The 20,232-nt window shown below is 35.6% G+C and overlaps 1 protein-coding gene across 3 annotated transcripts in view; it reads right to left on the bottom strand.

The window, feature by feature from the left end:
* Positions 1-20,232, bottom strand: part of LOC134794326 (monocarboxylate transporter 10-like) — a 196,029-nt gene that overhangs the window by 90,617 nt on the left and 85,180 nt on the right. For 2 of the 3 annotated variants that reach the window (XM_063766111.1, XM_063766112.1), the window contains exon 1: positions 13,085-13,302. The exons of the other annotated variant lie outside the window; for it this stretch is intronic. The gene's annotated coding sequence lies outside the window, so the exon portion shown is untranslated. Of the gene's footprint in view, positions 1-13,084; positions 13,303-20,232 lie in introns of those variants that run through there. 3 annotated transcript variants of the gene reach the window in all.

Here is a 20,232-nt window from a genome sequence, read left to right as displayed (position 1 = left end):
TTTCATTTAGAAGTTTAATACAAAGTTCTACTCTACATTAAATGAAGTGAACTTATAGGTACTAAACGAGCGACACAGCTATTAAATTTAATGTCGTTTATGATCGCCATAACCCGCCTGATCCATTAATAGATCTTGACAAGAATGGGAAACTTGCGAATTTCAGAGTTCCACGGTATTTTCAATACCAAATTCAACGGAAATTATTCCGAAAGACTTAGAGATTTTGTTTTTATCGTTAACGGAATAATATAACGCTGTTCTGAAACCAAATCTTATAAACCTTAAGAGCCTATAGACGAGCTATGCTCAGCTCAAGTTTTTGGTTTTAGAATTGCATTTCTTGTGACTTTTATTTTAACATGTAGAATATTTCGCAATGACGCTAGTTGAAGGGTAGAACTAGCGATACTAAAATACCTAAAGGTAATAGTAGTTAAGCTAAGAGGGTCAATATAATCTCCCTACTCTCTTTCTCCCTTAACAATAACGTTGTGCTTAGATAATTTTTAGGGTTCCGTACCGAAAGGGTAAAAACGTGACACTATTACTCAGACTCCGCTATCCGTCTGTCCGTCTGTCCGTCCGTCTGTCTGTCACCAGTGTAACTCATGATCCCTGACTAGACAGTTGAAATTTCCATAGATGATGTATTTCTGTTGCCGCTATAACAACAAATACTATAAAAACAAAATAAAATAAATATGTAAGTGGGCCTCCCATACAACAAACGTTTTTATGCCGTTTTTTGCGTTATGGCACGGAACTCTGCGTGCGCGAGTCCGACTCGCACATGGCCGGTCGCTAGGCCGCAGTAGCTAACTTTTGATCGGCGTAATGTGAACTATAGCAGGCTATAAGCATTGTTATACTTACTTTTAAAACTTTCCTATATTTTGTAAGACTGCTTAAACAATGTATATACCTATGTATGTTATGGACCAAGTGATTAATGAGGGTACAAGTGATACATATACAGTCGAAAGTTTTAATTTATGACCCATTTTGTACCTTGTCACAGTGACAATAGTACGAGGTCTCTAGCGACTTTCATATTGATTGTCACTGTGATTAGGTACGAAATGGGTCATAAATTAATACTTTCGACCGTACAACCACAAAATTATTAACCTCTACAATGTCTTATTAATCCATGCCGTGGCTTTATTTCGATTTATTCGAAACAAAAGACGACGGGCATGACCAGGACCACTTTTTCAATTTACAGCATGCAATAATGATTGCGTATAAAATTTATTTCGCTGTAATGATGACAGATTATTTATTGTTATGTGCAAGTTTGTCATAAAGAGTCGGGGGATGAGTTATTTTTTATTGCATGTCGGCACTGCTACCATTCCCGATGTAATGGATTCGAAGTGGGGTATTCCCAGGTGATTTTCTTCGTTTACTGGGGCTTATTGCAGGAACGGAAAATCTTGTAATATGAGTGATTTGACTTTAAAAAGCAACTTCCATGAAATCTGCGGGTTCAAGTCATAAAAACTAATATGAATCGACTATTAAATAACGGTAATGGTAACTTAACAAACAAGTCGTGATCCTTACTATTTAACGGTGCCGTTCGGATTCGGACTACACTTGATTACTGCTGCAAAAAATATAGTGCCTCGACATTGCTGCCGACTGAATTGCTACCGCCATAGATTTATAATATTATAGAGATTCCGTCTCAGCGAGCTGTCACTGTTACCACTTTTGTTTAGTGTACGATTAACAATTTAACACCACCTTGCTGTAGCCATGTCGATAAAGTCATATCGATAAACTATCGACATGTCCTTGCAATTTTAATTTTACTTCAAAGGTTTAACGATACCTAAAATGAACAAAATCGTCACGCCCCAGCAGGGAACCAAGGGAAAGTTCAGATATTTAATTAAAATACATAAATACCTACTAAAATATGTGTTCCGCAATAATTGAATTATTTTATTATATTCTAATATATTTATTATTCATTAGCATTTCAATTATGTTTATGTTTAACGAAGATATTGAAGCTTGAATTAATAGGTATTTCGTTCCGCTGTGTAGCGTTTATCGATATATAACATGATTAAAATCGACTTTTCACATCCCTAAAAGAGCACACATACACGTTTTTACGCACACATACACAGCCTGGATGCACCAAAAAAGGCAACACTTTGATTTGAAGTTCATCTTGTCAACAGTATGGTTGTCCTGTTTTGACAAATGGCATTTTTAAAAGTGCGAGGAGAGACAAGTGATACTACTTGCTGCGCCGTCAAACTGAACAGAAAACGTTGGGGCCTTGGCTACCGCAAATCATCGTCGATTTTGACTTTTGCGGCAGAATCCTAAGTCAACCCACTCTACGGAATTTAGCTTCAATTTACCTTCAAAACTTGAGTTTTGTTAATATTTATTTTTTAACTCGTCGTAGCGCAATTATTATGAACGGTTGCGTTCTCATACTTTTCCTATAGGGTCAATCTTGTAGTATCTTCGTAGTATAAGTAGTAGGTTGGTCTTGTATACCTACTAGTAGATAAACCCCAGGTCCTTACATTTATATTATATATAACCTATATTTGTGAGCTGAGAATAACCCTCGCACGAACTCCAGTGATCGTATCAATGCAACGCGTGGTATGTTGAGTTTGTTTTATCTTTATCGTCGCGTCGGTAACATCGCAGTTAATGCTCCGTTGCCCTAAACAGGAGGTGGAGTGGAGGAACGCGTCACATTTCACGGTAGTTTCCTTGAGATAACTGCTTATCTCATGTATTTGTCAATTCGAGAATATTTTGGTCTTTCTGAACTACTTTGTCGGTAAATTTGCGGTTGAAGCTCCATTGCCCTAAACAGGAGGTAAAGGAACGCGTCACATTTCACGGTAGTTTCTTTGAGATAACTGCGTATCTCAATTATCTTCCAATTCCAGAATGTTTTGGTGTTTCTGACCACTCTCTTGGTAATATCGCAGTTAATGTTACATTGCCCTAAACAGGAGGTGGAAGTACTAGTTCCTTTAAGGATTCAACTGGACATATAATTTATTCGCCAGTTCAAGAGAGTTTTTGGTGTTGCTGATTTTAATGGCTTGCTATAAATTGCAGTTTAGGTAGCGATTGCAACGTTTTTGGTAGATTGAAGGATATCGTATTATATATTTTTCTTCCATTAATAATTCCATGTTACCGAGGCGCCTTTTCGAGAAGTAAAAGTGGTGTGGCTATAAGTTGACTACAAGTGAGCCGTGGACTTTATAATGGCCCCATGTTACACCTAGAGCCAACGCAAGAGACCCCTAGTTTTTGTTGACGTCGCCATTCGTTGTGGTGGTTTAAATAAATCAATATAGGTGTATGTTAGGTACCTTTCTGCAAATCATGAAAATTATTTAGTCAGAGTGACGTAATTGACTACTCACACATACTACATATTCCTCTTACGAATCCAACTAATAAAAACCTTTAAATCCAAATAAAAAACTCCAAACAATGTTAGAAACATTCGGTCACAATGGCAAAAACCACTCGAACTTATTCTAAGTGCGATAATTCAGTAAGTTACAAAATATCGTAGTTGTACCATCATTAATCGGCTAAATAAAAGCCAACAATTGTATAACTTTAGCCCTTAATGCGCTGTTTCAAAAAAACTTTCCCGTGCTTTAAATTTTTTTGCCGTTCAGAAAAAAGTTTTCACGAAAAGAGCATCAAATGAAAGTTATGTGTCTCCGTTTGGCCGGGGCCCAGAGGACAGTACGTGATCTGAAATGCCCGGAATTGCCTATTCATGCTTTTCCCACATATGCCCAACTTTGCACTAGTTCACAAAAAAGTTTTGAGTAGCCTTTGAACGGTTTGGCTCGCGCCTTTTTGTTGACGACGAATCCGTTTGCCATCGCTTACCTGCCAGACCGAGCGTATCAGATAACTCGCGTTTATCACGCATAGGCGCTATAACACAACTATATACTTACATGTAATTTGTGAGAGCCTTAGGTATATAGTAAGTTGATTCCAGACAACTTGCCAAATAGATAAAGAATTTGAACAAACTTTGAGTAGATAGATATGACGGAGTCGCAAGCGTACTGTAACCTATGTACTTGTACGTCCACTATTTTCATAAATTGTCATTTAAGTGGACATAGTGGTAGGTAGTCACGTCAAAACCTGTCGTACTGACTGACAAGTCGAATAGAGCCTATCGGCCCGATTATAACTTTAAGATACGTCAAATATTACGGCTAGATACGATATGGATTAGATATGTCAGTGCCAAAAGTGACGTTTCATCAATCAAAAACGTCAGTTTTGACATTGACATATCTAATCTATATCGTATTTAATCGTAATATTTGACGTATCTTAAAGTTGTAATATAAAATGACGCAAAAGCCAACTTAATTAAAGACAAATCAAGACAATAGGTAGGAACTAGTGATGTACCGACTATTGATTTGGCCGACTAGCCGACTAATCGGCGCTCGAATGGCCGATTAGTCGGCCGACTAGTCGGTTAGTCGGCCAGATCATTAGTTTCGTATAATTTCAGGTGAAAGACAATAGTTTTACTCCTTTGGTTGCGCTATTCATCATATTAGCTTGGCTAAAAGGTGTTCTCTACAGGTTCAAAGACCTATCACAAGAATCTTCGTTCAATTTCTGTCTTTCTGTTATATTGCGATCCTGAGTAGACCGTCAGTACAGCTAGTAGGAGGTATTTCCAAGGCTCTATTTCCCGTACGTAGTCGCCAGTTAAGAACTTATCCCCTGTGGTCAGCGTCTTTACGAGCAACGTGCCCTGTTTATAAGTCTCAAAATTTTGCAATAACATTAACAGTTCCCCATGGCTCCACCATTAAAAAAAAACTAAATATTAATAAAATCATTTAACTATAGAACTTGGCCATGAAATTACACGAGAATCAGTTGAGATCGACCTGTAGAGGAAAACACCAGCCCACCAACATACGATAACGATCAAACGGTCAATTATATGAACAAAAGTTTTCGTCTGCACCCTCAATAGGTATTTTGGTAAAATAGACATAAAACATATGCCAAATATTGACAGTTAATTTCTATTTTCTCTGTTTTCTTTAACTAGTAAAGTGCCGACTAATCGGCCATTTTTGCCGACTAGTCGCCGACTAATCGCCGACTACAAATGTGGCCGGATAGTCGGCTTTCCCGACTAGTCGGCGACTAGTCGGTACATCCCTAGTAGGAACCCTACAAATATAAGAACGCCTATTAATTCTGAAATCCACATTTACAAGCTAGTCCGTAATACTCGTACTGAATCTATGATAGATAATCTATGGTTTGCAACTAATAGAAAATTCAACAAACGTATTCCCAGCAGTTTTCGTATGAGGTTTTCTTTTAGCTCGATTTAAATATGTGCGCTGAATATGATCGTATGTAAATGTAGGATTTAAATTCCCAGATGAGAAGTACAAGCTTTGCCGTTTCCGTTTTCGCGTATGAAACACGAGGGAGTTAAATTGTGTTAGGTTTGAAAATACAAGGAGTGCGGATAAAAGCCATTCACTGTTACATAAGACTCAGGAAAGTCTGGAAGCAATAAGGCATAATATAAAAATTGTAATGCAACAAAAGGATCTTTTAGAAGAACAGTAGGTATTTCAGAACTAGATATTTTTACCCGATTACTCAAAAGGGTTATGACTTTAAAAGAGAAGGGTTAATTATCCTATGTATGAAGGTGTTTGGAACGCATGATGCGTTTCTTTGACGTGGGTGACATAGGTTACCTCTTTAGTAACATGACAGAGATGACTTTTTAACAAAAATACCTGGCTTTTCTTGTTCGGTTAGAAAATCAGTGTCAGAAGAAGAAACATTTAGTTACATACTTTCAGCCCTACACGCAGAAATGCCTGAAGTAGCCCAGATATTTCCGTTAAAATGAAACATTCCAGCCGTCCAGTGGCTAATTGTGTCCATCCACATAAAACAAGAACTTAGTGCAAATGTCGCTTACGACTTTATTCAAAAGTTTTCAATATAAATGCGGGCTTTTTAGACGTAAGTGACAACAGTTTTACGGTTATTTTTTTAAAGAAAGAGACAATTTAGCAAGAATTCGTAGCAGCGGTAACAAAGCTAATTATCTCTCTCGTAATAGTGCATTTCTCGTCGCTTGTCACCGCCATCTTTCAACTGCCACGACGACAGATTTTTTGTTGTCCTTTATTGTTTTGAAAGGGTAACCATTCATGTACTTATTTTTAACTATAAATGTCAGAACAGTAACAATGTATATTAACTTTAGAAAGTGAGTTTTTCTCACGTAGACTGAAGGTATATTGGATAAAAGGTTAAATCATTCAAGTAGGTATTCATGTCCGTCCGTCCGTCCGTCCGTCCATCCGTCTGTCACTAGACTGTATCTCACGAACCGTGATAGTTGAAATTTTCACAGATGATGTATTTCTGTTGCCGCTATAACAACAAATACTAAAAACAGAATAAAATTAAGATTTTAGTGGGGCTCCCATACAACAAACGTGATTTTTGACCGAAGTTAAGCAACGTCGGGCGGGGTCAGTACTTGGATGGGTGACCGTTTTTTTTGCCGTTTTTTGCATTATGGTACGGAACCCTTCGTGCGCGAGTCCGACTCGCACTTACCCGGTTTTTTTCTTTGAACTCAAGCGTCACGTAATACAGAGTAACTTCGAAAACGTGAACAAAAGTTACAAGACGTAAAAAAGAATAATATAAAACTGTTTAGATAATTTAAGTTTTCGAAAACGGGTAATTATATTAAACTATTTTTCAAATTGCAAATGTTTAAGGTTAGGTCGGGAATTCCTCGTGTAATTAGTAATTTTTTTACAAATTGAGAAAAACCCTTAAATTTTCTTATAAATAACGTCACAATTTTTATTCTTCAATTTCGAGGTAAATTCGTAACTGTAAATACTGTGTTGGATTCAATCTACAAGGATATTTGCGCTATTATTCTATTCAATAAAAAGCTACTTGTGGTATTTTATTATACTCTATAACCGTTAAAATAATATATGTTGCAGTAACACTTCGTTATTCTAATTAAACTGATTGCACGCTTGTCTTTAATAGACGGTGCCCGCATGAGCTAAACAGAAACTAGTTTCACTATTTAGTATTAAAACTCGAATTATTTCCGTTTATTCATCAAATCTCATAAATTTGCAATGTCGGCTATCGAATGATAACAAATTGCCAATAACGGTGTATAATACTATATTTTTCCCACGGATCCGGATGTTTTGACGCATTTTTTAGCTTGGGCCTGGTATTAAACAATAACAATTATATCGGGCTTTATGTAATTCGGGAAGTATGGTTTTAATTAGCAAAAGTAAACCGACTTTTATTGCCGCATATATCTATATTATATTTGAATTATGGTCAAAATAAACAGCTTTTATAATATACAGGGTGGAAAGGCACGACGATCCTTTCCGGAAATGGGAGATAGTTTAGCCTAAGCTCTATATTTTCTCCATAGAAACTATGTTAATATGGGCAACCGTTTCTAAATTATAACCTTTTAAACATCCACGCAAAAAACTACTTTGTTCTAACCCTAACAGGTGACAGGGTCAATGAACTTACTTGTAAACAATCAGTATTCGACAGGAAATTATGCTAATTTGTTACCATCTAACCATTTTTAGGTCTGCTTACAGCACGGTAAGAATCATTGCAGGATTTTCGCTTTCTTAGTGGTTCCACTTGTTCAATACTTGAATGAAATAGTTATGTTATTCCTTAATATTAATAACACTAACCACAACATTGTTTACAACGACAGTTCAAATGGTGACATTGACAACCACTCAAAAGTACGCAATCGTCTTATAAATATCTCTGGTTTCCTTGACTGATAAAAAGGTTTTAGTTTCTTAACACGTTTCACAAAATTATTTTCGAATAATTGGAAACTATCTAAAATAATTAAAAATAACAAGTAGGTTGTGTTAGTTGCACCAAATGAACTTGCAAAAATTAAATACTAAGAATAAATCAAGAATAAATACTTCTTCAATACCAAACTAACAAACCTTCTTGCGTGGTAGGAAATAGACAAGACGTCTGATGTTTGAAATTAAATTTTCATTGAACTATACTTATTGAATGTCATATTCTTCAAATAAAAATGTTAGATGCTCGTGGCTATTTAAATTTGTGGGGCTGTGTAAAAGATATGGTGTACCAAACCAAACGGAATGTGAAACTGCGGACGAAATGAGACAAAGGCTAATTGGTGCTTTCTGCGGAGGATAAATGACGAAGAGCATACACTATATCGCATGTGCATCGACATACTCGGGTACGGGCTGCGGCGGCGTTGTAATACACGGAGGTACATTTGAACACCGTATGTGAAAAGAAGATAGTATTAAATATTGGAAAAAAGTAATTATCTAAGAAAGTAATAAAATTGTTTGTAATATTTTTGCATGCATTTGATTTATTTGACATTTATGCGTCATTCATACATCATTGCGATACTGTCAACGATCGGAAAAAAGTGTAAAGTCCCGAGCTTTCCCGACGGAGATCCTTAATCTAGCCGTCATGTGCACATGCTATAGGGTTATCACCACAGTTAAAAAGTAGTATTTTTGCAATTTTTATTTTTTACTCAATTAACGATTCTTACCATTACCAATAGTCTCTGTATCACTTAAACGACCTAATACTTCCGGGAAGGATCGTCGTGCCTTTCCACCCTGTATAACGTACGTAACAGTAACTAAATTTTGACAATATGCTCAAACCCCTAGCGAATTTCGTTAAATTTTTAAATAAGTTTGAAAAACGTATTAGTGCTAGTTATGTGCGTATGTACGTTTGTATTGTATATAGGTAAATCCTTGATTTATCACGAAGACGCAGTCAATATGTAGAAGGTATATTGTATAAGTATTAACTGGTCGGTTTGGGCTTGCAATATAAGATTAAGATATTCTGATGTGTTCTCAATACGAATGCGAAAATCGACGAGACGTGATTTAAAGATTACATGTATCGTCGAAAATTATTAGTTCCTTAATTGGTAGTGGTATACGACTCGTGACGGTAAACGAGCCAATATACAAATGATTTATATGGACGCTTTTTGTGTTTTGTATATTTTACTTAAAAAGAATTGCTCTTTTATCGTAATTTGGACCAGGGTTCGGAACCGGTATTTTTTTTAAACCCCTAATAGCCCAATATTTTGGATCATTTTATACTCTTTACGTAGGACTGAATCATGTATTTAGGTAACAACTTTGTATTATTAGATTGTCCCATTAAAAATGAAATAAAAAACCAAAGAACGAAAAAGAACGTAATAATACCGGTATTTTTGTATGGAACAAATACCGGTTTCCGACCCCTGATTTGGACGGACGGTATTCTTATAACGTAATTTGAAAATCAAACCTGTACGGTTACCATCAGTTTGTCACTGACATCAACGACGTCGAGAACGTAATTTACTTTCTATACATCCCGTTTGCACTAATATGCGAGTGCGAGCGAGATGTATAGAAAGTAAATTACGTTCTCGACGACGTTTATGTCAGTGACAAACTGATGGTAACCGTACTGTAGTTACTTTTAAAACCGGCCGAGTGCGAGTCGTACTCCCGCACGAAGGGTTCCGTACCATTACGCAAAAACGGCAAAAAAAAACACGTTTGTTGTATGAAATCCCCGCTTAAATTTATTTTATTCTGTTTTTAGTATTTGTTGTTATAGCGGCAACATAAATATATCATCTGTGAAAATTACATAATTTCAATTGTCTAGCTAACACGGTTCATGAGATACAGCCTGATAACAGACAGACAGACGGACATAGGAGTCTTACAGGCCTATTCGGATTTTGAGATAATCACAAGATCTTGAGACGATTTAGAGATCAACTATATCTACATTAGATATCGACTAGATGTGACTTGGATATCTAAGTCATATCATAACTTGTCGAAATCGTTCAAGAGGACCTCCAGAATCGCGGAAACGTCAAATTTGACGTATCTATCTTACAAATATCTTTAAATTATCCGTATCGTAACTTGTTGAAGTCTAGTAGAAATCTAATTCATTTTCCGAATCGAGCCGTTAGTAATATGGTCCCGTTTTTACCCTTTGGGTACGGGACCACATGAAGTCGATATTAGGTTAGATTTTTTGGTTACTTAGTCCTGTTTATGCTCGGCAGTTTGTATTGTTTTGGCCAGCGATCATTTATTTGTACGCTTCATTATTTGAAATTATTCGAAGAGCGTAAGGCGGAGTAAATAAATTTGTGTACAGTTTTTTATCTCATACATTATGAGCAAAGTTCAACATTGCTCTACACAAAAGTACGGCTAATTTGTACTGGAAAGGTTCAGTTGTAGAAATACTAGTGACCTTTACCTACAATTAAGATTGGTACGCGCTCGGTTAACTTTCCAAGGGCCAATTTCTCTACATGGGTATACTTAAGGGGCACGTATAAATCGGACTTATTACTTAGGCCCCATTGCCCAAACTGAACTTGACTTGAGATACAAGTTGCCTGATTTTGGGGCTATAATTTCAAGGATTGATTTCAGTTTTTTACCCCCAACGCAAAAAGAGGGGTGGTATAAGTTTGACCGCTATGTGTATGTGTCTGTCTGTGACACCGTAGCTCTTAAAGCGGTAAACCGATTTGCATGCGGTTTTGTTTATTCGAAAGCCGGTTTCTAGCGTTGGTCCTTAGACTTGGTTTATCAAAATTAATTAAATATAATATTAATTTACTTATTATTTTCAAGATGCGGACCAAAAATTGTTTCGTGATAATACTGATAATCATTGTTCCTGGGTCCGAAAAAAAACTTCAATGGGCTTATATAGTCGTAGTTTATGATATATATTCTTAAATTTTTAAGCGTTGCAGAATAAAAATATCCCTTCAAGTGGCGCCACCGAAAACGCGAAAAGTATTCAAGTGGCGGGGCCCCGGTGGGTGGTCAGCGCGGATTAAGAAAATTTTACAAAATCGTCGATTTAAGCTTTTCTATGTTTGAAAGTATATTAAATCACATATTGTTAGAATCAGCGTTATATAGGCTATTTGAATGTAGCAATTAAATTATTCTAATGCTTATACATTTGGCCAGACGTAATCAAACTCCGGAAGAATGACAGTTTTCCAGCTTCCTTGTTAAAAATGACTACCACCATAATAATTGATTATTGGAGGTAAGGGGTCATCCATTAATTACGTCACACGAATTTCTAGGTTTTTTTACCCCTCCCCCCCTCCTTGTCACACTTGGTCACATTTGGCAAACCCCTCCCCCCTGGTGTGACGTCACATTTCTTCAACGAAATCGGCAAATATTCATTTAATATTATATCAAAATATTTTTGACAAAAGAAATATTAGTAATTTTAAACCCGTAATAAACCAGTAATTAAGAAATAAAATTAAACGAATAAAAACGATTATCGTTTCAAAACCTTGTTATTTAAATGATAATTAGCGTATAAAATAATTTAAATACATTTTCCGTTACTGATGAAGTTAAAGTGACGTCACAAAGTTTATGACTCCCCCTCCCCCTTGTCACAACATGTCACATTTTCTTGACCCCCTCCCTCCCCCTAAACGTGTGATGTAATTAATGGATGACCCCTAATTGCTATTTAATTATCAAAGGAAGACTTTTATTTTTAAGATGAAATCAATAAAAAAGACCTAAGATACAATTTCTTTTACAAAACAACCTCTTAAAAAAGGAGACTGACCTAGGACTAGGCGGCGCTCCCGAATCAATGATCCTTACCAACAAATTTTTATACCAAGTGTTTTTGTGTTTCTTATGGTATGCTATCCTTCTCTAACTCGCTACCTAATTTTGGGCGCTAGAAGAGCGTAACTGTACTTAAATGCGTTCAATTTCACCTCTAAATACGTCAACACCTCATTAACCACTCACTGGTAAATGACAGTTTACTGGTTTTCGCATCGACCATTCACGGGTTGACCGCCACTTGAAGGGATATATAGCCCTGTCTATTATGGATTCACTGATAGGTCTATGGTAAATTGGCGCATGACATGGCCATGCAGAGGATGTCAGCATCAATACGTTATGTCTTCGCACATTACTTACAAGTTTGTATGAAGCATTTAGCTGTAAGAAGCAAATAACCTTTATGTTTATCCCTTCTATGAATTACTTTGTTTCTTTACTTAATATATGTAAATATAATAGGTTTATTATAAATTGCCTACTCCAGAGCACACATTCGCTGTGCTGTGGCTGAAATCGGTTAAGAGCATCATCATCATCATCATCAATTATCACCAATAGGTTTATGTAGAAACGAAGTTACTGTATATAAGATTTGAAATTATTTATATCAATATGTACTTATGAAAATTAGCTTCAAAACAATTCTGATCCTTCTCAAGGTTTGTAGAGTTTTTCTCATATAAGTAGAGCTGTTTAGGTACCTAGGTTGTTACATTTCTTGTTGACTTTATAAAATTAAAAACTTTTGTTTTGTTAAAATAATATTTATGCGATAAACGTTTATAAATAGATTGGGTATGATTTCAGTAATGTAAGTAAATACTGCTTTACTGCATGGGTATTAAGGTTTCAATTTAAGCCGCATTAATTAACGGCTCGTTGAACAACTTAACCACAGGGTAAAATTTATGACACTGCATAAATTTCAATATAAGTATGTTTCAATATTTTTTTTAACGATGCCTCAATATTGACACTTTTATCAATGTCCTGTAAAAAAACTATTTATGCTCAGCGCACGTTTTCATTTTTGTGCACTGTCCAAAATTTCACCCTGTATATTTAAGTTATGTTTTTTTAGTGTACCCAAGGAGTACTCGGACTGATCAACCTATGAAGACGCAAAAACGCCGCAAGGGCTTACTTAGGGCCGGTGACTAATAGTAAGACCAGCGTACGACAAAATAGGTGAAGTGAACGGCAAGTCTCCAAACACGTGCTCGGTCGTGATTCTATACGAGCCACGACCGGGCCATGGCCATATGTGAACTTACACAATAACACTTTTCACGTTAAAATAACACTTGGGTTCAAAATTGGGAGTTTCAATTAGTTTCAAGTTAGTTCGGAAAGTTCGAATCCGCGCGGTGCAAGCGAGCGCGCGACCGTTTTGACTTCGTGTGGAGCTTACACTGATTTTTTGTTGGAGGCATCGCCGCGCGGCTTGCTCGGTGCTCCACATTCGACCGGTGTAGACCTTGTGTTCTAATCGCTCGGCGAGCGCAAGCAAACCACTTTACCTAGCCTTTAACCCCTTGAAAACTGCGCCTAATCTAAGAGCGGATTTAAACTAGTTCTCTTCAGCATGGGACTAGCTAAGCGTTTGAAATGACACGTATCCCTGAGTGCCAAACGACCAATATTAGCGTACTTCACGATCTGCAGTAACTATATGTAATTAGAGATCATAAGTAAACTGGTGCAGTGATAGTTCGCTCATCGGTAATAACAGTACACCGGACTATTATCCGACTTGATATCATGTATTAACTTTATATGAAACACTTGACGCCTAGGTAACAACTACAATCAACTGTATAGCCGTACTTACATACGTGTTACACTATTACGTCGGTGTTGCGAGTTCGCAACGTATTGCCAATATTAGAGCTTATTGGTAATATTGGTTCTGATATACTTGTTTATTTATTATTATTATATATCTGATATATTTATTTTACTGTTTTTATTTAAAAAGTTCCTTCGCCTTCAATAGTTAACGTAAGATTGTGATAATAGTGAAATATCCTGAATAAAATAAAATAGTTGCTGAAAGTCACTGGAAGTAGTGGAAGTCTAATTTCAACTATTTAAAAAAAACAAACTTGGCTAGAACTTAAAAATATCTTGCATACACAGGTTACCGTACTTCATTAGCATGTAAATTATATTTCAGAAGCACTTATTTTATTTGCGTTTTTTGTGGACACCGCAATATGCATAAGAACGCTGCATAATTATGTACTACAACGTATTACACATCAAAAGCTTTAAAAACATCAATTTAGAAAACTCGTCTAAAAATGTAAGAAGGTATAGTCCGACAAGAAATTGTAGAAAATATTTGAAGGCGCCACTTCCGGCACTTCCTACGTAACTGTCACATTTTTGACGTAAAATGCTTAAACATGGCAATAATTTATTAGGTATGGATTTTTTTTAGTACTTACCATTTTATTTAATTTCTACTATTTTATGTCGCAATATAACGTATCTTCTTTTGTTTATTTCATTAGGTACAGTCGACGTCAAAGATATGTTTACATTTTTCGCCTTATTACAAAGGCATAATGTGCAAAAGTGTAAACATAATATTTGACGTCGACTGTACTTACCTAGTTACAATTATTTTATATGTCAGATACTCAGAAGTTTAATGATTTTATTTATATTTCTCAATTTATTTTAATTTGACTCCGTAATCATATGACAAATACGACGCGGAGCGCGCGTTAAAGATAAATTAAAGTATTGATGCTGCCATTAATCAGTAGACAGTAGCGTTTTTTATAATTAAGTAGGTGGATCTTTTAAGAAATTATTTCCCCGAAGCTCAGAAGAAATAAACATTCCATTTGTAAAACTCATCTCGAATAGAAACTGCAAGATAGCAGTAAAGAAAAAAAACCGTACAAGTGCGAGTCCACCCCGTCCACCGAGGGTTCCGTACTTTTTAGTATTTGTTGTTATAGCGGCAACAGAAATAGGTAATCTGTGAAAATTTCAACTGTCTAGCTATCACGGTTCATGAGATACAGCCAGGTGACAGACACACAGACGGACAGAGGAGTCTTAGTAATAGCCATAGCCATAATGTGATATGTAGTGTTTAGTTTTTTTTAATATATTTTTATAATATGTATGCTAGTTTTAAGGTATTTATGTATGGGCCACTAGTTGCCTGAAAAAAAAAAATCATTTCATTTCAATAGGGTCCCGTTTTTACCCTTTGTGTACGGAACCCTAAAAATGATTAAGACGATAGTGGAAGACAGCTTCTCCATACAAACGTAGTTCCCATTTTCCTCCTTGGATTAATATTATTAACCATCTTTATGCCCCTTCATTTGACTTTTTTTCGAGTTTTTGATTATTATAAGATATCGCACAACGTACCTATCAGCATTGCGATAGAGCGAGGAAATGCCGCCAGCATCCTCAGTACAATGCCTCAAGGGTCTATTTTAGACTTAAGCTAGTTATTGATTTCGTTTAGTAGTACCACTGTATATATCTTGTATGTCAATAAATGATTTTTAATTATAATTAGATATATAACCATTTTGCCGTAGCCTCGTAGCACACAATGATTTGGGCATCCGATTTGTGTTGTCTCGGAGCTGTCTAGAAAGGGAATAATAAATCTTCTGTGAGTACGATTTTAAAACAATAAATAAATTAAAGTGTGTTAATAATGTGAATAAGTAGTGAAATTAATATTCACACACAAATTATTTATGAGAATGTTTTTGCGTATTATTTTTGTATGAATCAATTTTGTTTTTTTTTAATGTTTTGACGCATAATGTTTTTTCAAATCGCTATCAGTTTAGGAAATCTAGCTCTGAATATTACTTTATGGCGTCTTCGAGGTCTAAAATTATTTTCTGGCTATAGAGCAAGGGAAAAAAAATATTAAGTCAAATTTTCAAAAAGTAATGAAATATTCATTTCTTGCTTAAAATATTTTTTTTAACGTTTGTTTTTCATTTGCACAAGGAAAACCTAAGTAAGGAGAAAATCACAAGACCGGCCATAATTTATACTATAGGCCTTCAAGTGGTCTGGGCTTGATATCCATTATTACATTATTTCATCTATGATTAATGCTCAAGATTAACTTTATCAGCATTTAGCCTTAGATTTATTTTGGGAAATCTTTATAGGACTGAAAGCAATTTAGATAAAAGTGTTGGCTAACGTGGTCCGGTGGCTGATTTTGAAGTCAAATAAAATAGACTTAAATTCAAACTACCTACCCACATCTTGAAAAGGCTTTTGAACAATTGTATTTTAGACGTTTGAATAGGTGTACAAAATCCTTTTCTTAAATTCATAACATGCAAAAGATAACAGTTTATTATAATCAGACATAGTAAATGTTATAGCATTTTCGGTGCAGAGGAGTGGTGTTAACGCGGATTGGTATAAACAATTTCAACCCTAATGATTAATTTGCATTAATTACGTTAATATTAACCTTAATTCACCATTTCAGATGAAATTATCTAAACCCATTCCGTTAACACCACTCCGCTGCAGCAAAAATGCTATAAAATTTACGATGTAGGTACGATTATAATATTAAAAAGTGACGTACCCTACCCACATGTCTAAGTACTTGGCATCGTCAAAATCAGAGGTTTCAAACCTTGTTAGCGTTGAGTTCGACTTATATGTGAACAGAAAAATAACCCTTTTCTGAGGGAAAAAACTATTGCTTTCCCTCATAGGTAAATCTCTCTTCGCCGCCCTTGTCGCTTCGCTCTCTAAGGACGCGCGTCCCAACGGTTGGGGACACCTAAATAGTCCTCACCTCATTAGTAGTTGTAGCTTTAATCTTAATGCGTAGATTTAGAAGTGACAAACTTGTTGTCAACGACGGTATCAGGCTGTCAAATATAAGAAAGCTTACTTATTTATAGAATCTAAAGTTAGCGCCGCGTTTCTTGCTCAATTTATAAACTCCCGATTCATCATCTAATTTGTTAATTGGCTTCTCTAATTGTAACCGGATAACACCAAACGTCATTCATTCCGTAAATAGACTCGTAAATAGACGGACAGACGGACGCTCTTCCAATTTCAAAGGTAAATAATTAATTTTCACCACACCAGCTCGGAAAGGCTTACTTTGCACTTCAAAAACTGATAGCAAAGTTGCATTTTATTCACATGTGAGGCAAAGTAATCAAATGCAAATTTTGAGTTGTTTTGCTGGTAGAATTGACTTTTAAATGATGATTTTGGATGATCAATATTTAATAACATTCATTTGGATTTGATTTTGTTTGATATTTTACATTTTTTTTTTTATAAATAAATAAATAAATAGGACATTTCTTACACAAATTGACTAAGCCCCACGGTAAGCTCAAGGCTTGTGTTGTGGGTACTCAGACAACGATATATATAATAGTTATATAAATACTTAAATACATAGAAAACAACCATGACTCAGGAACAAATATCTGTATCATCATACAAATAAATGCCCTTACCTTTAATATTTTGCTTCAGGTTGGTGTGGTGAAAAATTTTGTGTTTCACTCGGGGGCAAATTTTGTTTAACCCTCGTGCTTTGAAACCTTCGCAACGCTCAAGATTCCATTTTTCGAACCAGTCGCTACGCTCGTGGTTCAATTTTGGAATCTTTCGCTTGCTCGGGTATCAATATTAGCACGAGCGGTTAAACAACAACTTTGCCCCCTTGTAAAAAAATAACTATTAGAGATCTCCGTTTTGTTTTGTAAAACAAGCCCCGATACTCAATCAACAACAGTTTGAAAAAAAAAATCAGATGTGTTAATTCTTATTTTGGATACAAGTATATATTAATTTAATACCGTACAGTCACCTGCAATAATATGTTACACAACGAAGGCCGCAAAAATATCTGACACGATCTTGTTTGTAGAGCCATAAGAGAGTGCCACATATTTTTGCGGCTTTCGAAGAGTAAAATATTGACTGTACCTACGGGTACCAAAGCCCGTTTTAAAAAATGGCGAGGAGGAACAATTAACATATTTTTATTACAATAATAAGAAGAAGGAATCAAAGAGCTAATTTAATTACGCAGTAAAAGACAGAATAACAATTCGCAACCGAACGCAGCGCCGGAAGGTATGCAAATAAAAAGTTAATCTGCAAAACGGTCGCGGTTGACTATTTGTAAGCAAGTTATTGCTCCCAAAGCACAGTAAACTATATTGTTTCAGTACACTTAGTTCTGTAGTTATAGAAGTTCTATTAGAAAACTATTCTTAAATTATTGTAAATGTTTATTTTTAAATTAGTTTTATTTATTTTTAGATTTAGTTTTTAAGTTTTGTAGGTTAGTTATTTAATTATGTGTTAGGTATGACTTATGGTATTGTTTTGTTTCTAGGTATGTATTATATTAAGTTTGTATGCACTAATAAATCAATAAATGATTTCTAAAATTCATGAATATAGATCGTATAATTTAATAAGTAAAATTAGTCATATATGTCATGAGACATGACAAAACTATAATGATTGCGTTTTTATCATTCTGATTAGAGAACCCTTAAAAATCCTGTTTTATTTTTCAGAATTTTTATGTTAGTATGTACCTACATACTTATATATATGGCTACTCACTAATAACCGAGCTAAGCCTCGCCTTAAACTTCCTGTAAATCTTGTACATATTTGTTGCTTACCTGAAAAGAAAAAAAATGATTGGGTACAAAAAGCTAGAAATGGGATCTCAGAAAAAAAGAACTGTAATCTAACACATAGAACTGGCTGGCTGGAGTAGTCACTGATTGAAAAATCTTCACTCAGTACCCCGTATCATGAGTAACCAAATAATAAGAATTGGCGCTGGATTTCAGATCTGAGGTTTTAACTTTTTGATAATTTTATTTTCCATAAGGGACAAGTATTACAGCTTAAATTGCCATTTAAAAATTAGATAGCAATTTAATCCGTTTCGCGGTATGTATTGTTTTAATATTATCTACTGTGCTCGAAGGGTGTAAGGTGGGTGAATTACTCGGAAAACTTCGAGCCGTGACGTTTGTCTGGGTTGTCCGGGCTATGAATTCCCTCGTTGACCTGGTTGTGACAGTAATCTGAAATGGATTTCAGGTATCAAAGATTTAGCCGCTAGTTTTTGTTACTGGTAAGAACCCGCGGTATATAGGTATTTTCACTACTTCTTTTCAGTCATGGTTACCTTAGAGCATTTAATAACTGAAGTCGCCTTTAAGAGCTTACCCCTCTGCCGAAAAACTTGCACAATTGTGCAAACTTTTACGTTACGTACAAATCATGTAGAACCGGCAAAAATCGGCAGACTGTTTCGTATAGAAAATGACAGCCATGACGTCTCCAGTTACTAAATGCTCTAAGATGGTTACAGATGAAATTACCTACTGAATACTTACCGAGAAATAGCTTACAACAAACTGGATAATAACCGGCTAGGTATTAATGTCTGTTTTAATTACCTCCAGTGATGTCCTAGACCTGACAAACGTCGCTGGCCTGTAGAAACAAGATGTTAGATTTGCATAATGGATACTGTATGGAGATTTTTGAGGAAGATATATATATATTTACAAGTAGTGGATAACTGCGGGCGTGTGATGGACGAGGTTATCGACGTGGTAATAAAATGATAAAGCGGCCGACTCATTCTATAGTGCGGTGTCGAAATGAAGAACGTTTTTACTAGCATTTCGTTATCACGTCATACCCTTAACTTTTTCCATCATACATCCGCTGGTTGAAACTATGATAATATTTTTTTTGGATTATTTAATATAATATGTAGGTAGTAGGTATCAAACAATAAAGATTTGCTAGGTATCCAGATAAAAAAGTAGGCACCTTCACTTACTAGTAGTTGGCATAGTGTCATTCGTTAAAAAGTAGGCACCTTTACCTACTAGTAGTTGACATTGTGTCATTTGTTAAAAAGTAGGCACCTTCACCTACTCGTAGTTGGCATAGTGTCATTTGTTAAAAAGTAGGCACCTTCACCTACTAGTAGTTGGCATAGTGTCATTTGTTAAAAAGTAGGCACCTTCACCTACTAGTAGTTGGCATAGTGTCATTTGTTAAAAAGTAGGCACCTTCACCTACTAGTAGTTGGCATAGTGTCATTTGTTAAAAAGTAGGCACCTTCACCTACTAGTAGTTGGCATAGTGTCATTTGTTAAAAAGTAGGCACCTTCACCTACTAGTAGTTGGCATAGTGTCATTTGTTAAAAAGTAGGCACCTTCACCTACTAGTAGTTGGCATAGTGTCATTTGTTAAAAAGTAGGCACCTTCACCTACTAGTAGTTGGCATAGTGTCATTTGTTAAAAAGGCAGATTTAAATCTATTTACTTAACTTTTTAGATTAGGTCCGTTCATTTGTCCGTCAATTGGACGTAATTTTGCAA

This window comes from Cydia splendana, chromosome 10 (assembly GCF_910591565.1).
Source record: "Cydia splendana chromosome 10, ilCydSple1.2, whole genome shotgun sequence".
NCBI lineage: Eukaryota > Metazoa > Arthropoda > Insecta > Lepidoptera > Tortricidae > Cydia > Cydia splendana.
Note: the sequence above shows the minus strand (reverse complement) of the source record. Positions and strands in the feature narration are given on the sequence as shown.